We start from the raw sequence: 6,243 nt of genomic DNA on the forward strand, positions 1-6,243 counted from the left end.
AAAAGTTTCTTTGTGAAAAATTATGAATGGTGACTTGGGAACTGCGAGACAATACTTGGGATGAGTATGAGTAGGTGTGAATAGTAGTAGAGGCCTATACTACTGGAAGCACAAGACTCACACTTGGATCAGGGAAAGTCACAAGGTTACCAAGAAACTAGTAATCAATTCCGTTTTTGTTCAAGTATGTCATTACCTTCGTTTCGGTGATGACTAAGAAGATGATTTTTGTTCAGACCTTAATTGTCGTAAAGAATCGAGCTCGACTAAAATAGACCTGTGAAGTGAATTGATTGGTTAAGAGAACCATGTCTCGTGTAGTGACGAAATTTTAGTCAGAGAGTTGAAGAAGGAGATGGTCAGACGGAGAGAACAATTCAAACGGTAGAAGATATGCTTTGTGCATATGTCTTGGAGTTGGTGCACGACAAGTGGAAGCACCATCGATGCCTAAATTATAAATTAGGAAAATAAGAATGAGATAAGAGCGAAATATTCCCAGTCATTCATATCGTTATGATTTCGGGGACGAAATCCTCAAAAGGAGGAGGTATTTGTAACATACACGTTCAGTTATTGTGTTATGTATTTTTAAAAGTGAATAATATTATGAAATATTATATGAAATTCAAGTATTTAGTTCTAACAGATGGTTTTTACTAGAAATGAAGTAAACCTATGTTTAGAATCAATCGGAAAATATTGAAAGTCTTATGAGATTTCAATCAAAAGGAAAATAGTGAAATTTAACGAAAATATAAAATTTGAAATAAGTAAAATTTTATTATTAAAAGTTGTAGATAATCTCGTTAGAAATATTTAGACGAAAACCTCATCGAAATCCGAGTTATAACAAAGAAGTTATGACCAATCGAATATCCGCGACAAAACCAGCACGACGCCGAATGACGTAAAACGTGAGTTTTTGATAAACTACTTTTTAGCCTTGGCGATCTACATGAAAGTCGTAGTATTCGTTAAAACGAGAATTTTCATAAAAAGAACGCCAACGCTGGCTCCAGAACGGGGGGCGGCTCCAGAGGCGCTCTGACTTCGTATGAGGAAGTTGTGATTTTTCTTAGTTTCGGTATAGCGGTAGACAGCCAAAAAGTCGAAATAAAGATCGAGCGATATTTAACCGACATAACCTAAACGAGAATTGAAGCTCTCCTCATTAGTAGTACAACGGTAAAAAGACAGATAAAAACGGACGTCGAATGAAGAAGTTATGAATTTTTAACGGTCTTATCGTGTCCCGGCCTGTTAAAAATATAATAATAAAAATAAATCAAAATTAGCCAACAGAGTCTAAACGAAAGTTGTAGAGCATAATTTCACCTACGCGTGGATATAAAGAACGTCAAAAATGGAGTTCGTATGCAAAAGATATGAATTTTACAAGTTTTTGAATAAAAAAAATAAAGGAAAACTCAAAGCCTTATCCGAAGGAGGGTACGCCCCGCGTACCATAGCTACGCCCAGCGTACTAGACCCGACGAACACGTATCATGCATTCTTGATACGTTCGAAGCCCGGGTTCCAATCTGATGACTCCTCGCTGGTACGCCCCGCGTACTGAGCCGCCTCGGTGTACGCCCAGCGTACCGAGGACATCGCCCAACGTAGTCAGCAGCTTCGCATGCTATAAATAGAGGCCGAGGGTCTCCGGATTTATGTTAGAAATTTCACACTCTTACACCTTATACTCTCTCTAAATTTACCGTATTGGCCTCTGAAGTCCCAGTATCAATCCCGACACCCGAAGCAAGTCCCGACGCCCCGAAGTTCCCGAGAAAATTATATTTTCAAGTCGAAACTCTGCCCGAGTAAGGCCGGTTTTCAACTTAAATCCCCGGTTTCGTCACAGAAAGTTATATTTAGAGCCGAAGTGCTGTCCAATTTACTATTTTAGCCCCCGATTATTTCACGGTGAGTTTAATATATAGGAACAATTGTATGTTATGTGTTATATGTGCTATGTGCTTTTCAGTGTTATTATTCCGGGTTATTTTCCCGTGTTATTTTTATTCCTGCTATTTATGATAGCAAAGCTATACCTTTGACCATGTGATCAGTGAAAGGACTTAGATTCACGGTGGTACTGGTACGTAGCCTCTGGCCATGTAGAGCATGTCTCCGTAAGAGAATGACTTCTATTCTATGGCATTGGCAGATGGTTAGACAGGGCTATAAGCCTGAAATCTACCGAAATGTTTAAATCAGAAAGTGTATGTCTTCTGTGCCATTTGGGGCGAAGCTTTATTGGTGTATATCAAGTATAGAAATTGTCATGTCTCATTGATCGTATATCTTTGAATCAAATCATTGATTGACATGGAAAGTTTTTCACATGATTCACATATGCCTTTGTTGTTCCTTGTTCCTCTTTGCTTCTGCCATATTGAAGTATATATATATATATATATATATATATATATATATATATATATATATATATATGGCAAAACGTTATATTGTATCTATTATTGAACTCACTAAGCGTCACCGCTTACCCCTCTCAATGTTTAACAACTGCAAGAAATAAATAAGCAGTATGGTAGTATACTGTTGGAAGATTTAGAATAGTTTGTAATAGTACTTTTGTATTTCGGTTTATGTTTGTATAAGATCACAATATCCTGGGTAGTTATGTAAAATATTAAAACTTAGTTGGTTTGTATCCAGTCGTTTGTAAACAAGTTATCAATGTAAAATATTATTTGTGAATATGCATGTAGCATGTTTTGGAGTAATAATGTAGAATTTATGAAAGTGTGGGTCTTTCACTATGATCCTTACTTTGCGAAACAGATTGATTGACAATATTTCAATGATGCTCATTTCACAATCCCAATCCTTACTTTGTAAATGTAAGAATACCAAATTCTTGCCATTTACTTTTATCTGTTAGATTCTAAACTTATATGTAATGATCCCCTTGCAATGAATATGCCCAAGTCACAAAGACTTGGCAACAAACATTACAAAGTATTCCAATGGAGATCAATTCCATGGAAACGAAGTCTCACATTCAAAGTACATTCCTTTGAACACCCTTCTTGCATTAAGTTCTCTAATCTTACACAGATTCAAGGAATAACTTCCACCTTTGGAAACATTTCCATATGCCTATTTTGACTATCACTTGTGAACAAGAGTTGCCTCCTTTCAAAATATGTCAATATGGTCCTATCTCTATACTTTCAATTGTCCATGAGCAACCAATCTTTGGCGAACCTCAGATTGTCCTCGACAATTGCTTAATCATTTTAGTCAAATCCAGTTCTTTCCTTTTTCCCTCTTAACGCCCTAGGCATTTGGAAAATTTAGAATGGATAAATATTATAGCACATGCAATCAATCCTATACCCGAAGCATATGGGATACGATTCATGCTATAAAAATTTTATTTGCCATGTTCTCACAATTCGAACTATGAAGAGGGATGCCGTAATCATAATCGAATTTTGAGAATGCAACATATATAGAATTTCCTTATGTTGAACCATTCCAACATAGAATTCATATATATCCTTGACTAAAGTTGATTAAAATCTCAATCTAAGCTTGTAGAATTGGAATGAAGTATAAATCCTCTCCCTTAATTATAGCAAAACAATTTTTCAAAGCGAATTGAACCTTTTGTTTTCTATAATTAACATTACTAACTTGCAACACTAACCATAATAATCATGCTCCCACTAGCACAATGATTATTATCTTACTAGCACAACACTTATGCTCTCACTAGCTTTGACATGTACTCAGAAATCAACTGGACTTCTAGAAATCAATACTTTATTGACTTTCTTGCCGAGGTTCAGATTTCTGATACAACATAGCTTTGATAAGATTTTATCAAAATCATACACCTTTCCTTAGATAGATCACATGTGTGTCTAAACAATTATGAAGAGGGATGCCGTAAACATAATGTTTAGACCTTTTGCCATTCTCACAAGTCCATGTTAGTGTGCCGGTTAACCATACGCGCTCCACTAATGACTTTAAGAATGCAAAACTCACAATTACTATCTACTTAAAATCTACTTAGTGAAAGCGTTTCCTCACCATAATTTTCATGAATCGGAGAGAAACCTTATGACACTTAGATTTTTATGGTGCATGTGTTCCTATCCATGTGACTTTGTCAAAACCATAATCACTCGACAAGGTTAGTGACAAATCCAAACTCATATGGACTGAACTTGTTCAATCTTAATTTCTTGCCACTTGGAAGCACAAGGGCCTACCATTGCTTCCAGGTTGTTATGCAACAATTTGAGAACTCATAGAACTCATATGCAAAGTCAACTTTTAACTGGAATAGACACAGAAATTAGAATATGTCAACACGATAGGTTACAAACCTCAAGTCGTGGGCTAGTGATTAACAATTCTCTTGATTAGTTCTTGAAACTATCTCAATATCTTTTAAGACTCCCACTGACCTCTTAACATATAAGATTCTCTTTGTCAAGAACCATTCCTTGACAAATCAAATATTCAAGAGTTAGTGTGGATTCTTATCAAGGAAAAACACTTCACTTAATTGGTCTTAGTTGGTCTTTGTTTTATCCAAAACATCACAACTTACCAATCTCAAATGTACAAGAATAAGAAGCATCTTACTCTACATTTGACAAGTGTTATAAACTTCCTAAATATTATGTCACTCAAGTTACAATCTTGGAGTATGACTCTAAGATTTGATTTTGGAACGAAGTATGATTTATCTTTTGATTTAACTATTTCAACAATTCATGATTCCTCTCCTTAGTCAAACAAATGCACTAAGGTGTCCTTAGAGGATCAATTGTGATATGGTTTCATGATCACTAGGATAATCATAAAATAAGATAATCAAGTACTCTCCCATCTCTTTAGATTGGAGAAACTTTTATCTTTCTGCCTTATTTGATTCTTCTCATCCGTTCTGCCATACATTGAAACTTTTTCAAATGTTTCAGAATTACGCTTAAACTTTTAAGCATAACCATATTTACTAAACTTTAGTAAATCATGACGAATAATCTTATCATTCTTTGTGATGGACCTGATCAGCGCACAACCTAGTGCACCCGATCCTTTAGTCCTTCTCTTGACTCACACATACATGTGAACAATGAATTAGTCTTAATTTCCCAAAAATGAAAATTCTCACTCATCATACAATACAACTTGCATGATTCCAAGTTTCTATCCAACTGACACTTGGGTGATGAGAATCTTTCCTTATTTGATAAATTATGATACTACCACAAATGAAAGAATCGAATCCATTTTCCAATATTGCTTATCAATGGAAACATATAAACAACAAATTTTTTCACAAATGCCATTGTAAGGATACTTAAAATAAATAAAATCAAAATTTCCTTTTATTTTTAAACTTTGCGGAAAAAACTTATCCTTACAACGCAAATACATATGAAAACCATGTTGTTATCTATTCCTAAGCAACATATCATACCTCTTAAGCATCAGCTCAAAATTCTGATCATCGAACCATGCGATCGAAATCCATCTTCGCGATCAGAATCAACACACTCTTTCTTTACGCTTCCTTTGATTCTTCCAAAACATCAAAATGTAATTACATTACATCATGTATTAAGAATCTCCAAAAGAGACTTCATAGAGTTAGATAATGGACTTTAAGCTGAAGCAAAGTCAAACCTTTTTTACTTTTACCATCCTTATGAACTTTCAGGTAAATTCGGCAGCTTCGCAACCAATGCCCTATCTTTTGGCAAAAGAAACATATGGACTCTTTGGAAATGGTACATGAGACTATCTCAGACTTATCCTTTCTCTTTACCATCGGGTCAAATGACTTGACCAAGGCCGATCCCTTTCCATTGGGAAGAGAAAGTTTTTCTGGACTTCTAATGTTACCGTTGTCAATGTCCATGGAAGTTTGGGAAGTTGATCTTCCAATCAAATTTGCTTTACCAATGCTCCAAATCATTGCTTATTTAGCATCATCAAGCAAATATGTAAGATCATTAAGGGTCATGTCGTGATCTGTCATCAGGAAGTGACTGAAGAACCAAGTCAACAGCCAGCTACCTCGAGACTTTGACACCCGACTCTCCCGGCTTGCTAATATGTGACTTAACCTCCAAGATGTAAGCACATATAGTCTTTGCTTGCCAATAGGGATTGAGTGACTTAGAACTTTTCAAGTCCTGAAACTTGTGGGATAGGGAGAATTATTGGAGAAGGTGGAGGAAGTGAAGC

The sequence above is a fragment of the Lactuca virosa genome, chromosome 5 (genome assembly GCF_052849685.1).
Source record: "Lactuca virosa cultivar CGN04683 chromosome 5, Lactuca_virosa_CGN04683_v6, whole genome shotgun sequence".
Classification (NCBI taxonomy): domain Eukaryota; kingdom Viridiplantae; phylum Streptophyta; class Magnoliopsida; order Asterales; family Asteraceae; genus Lactuca; species Lactuca virosa.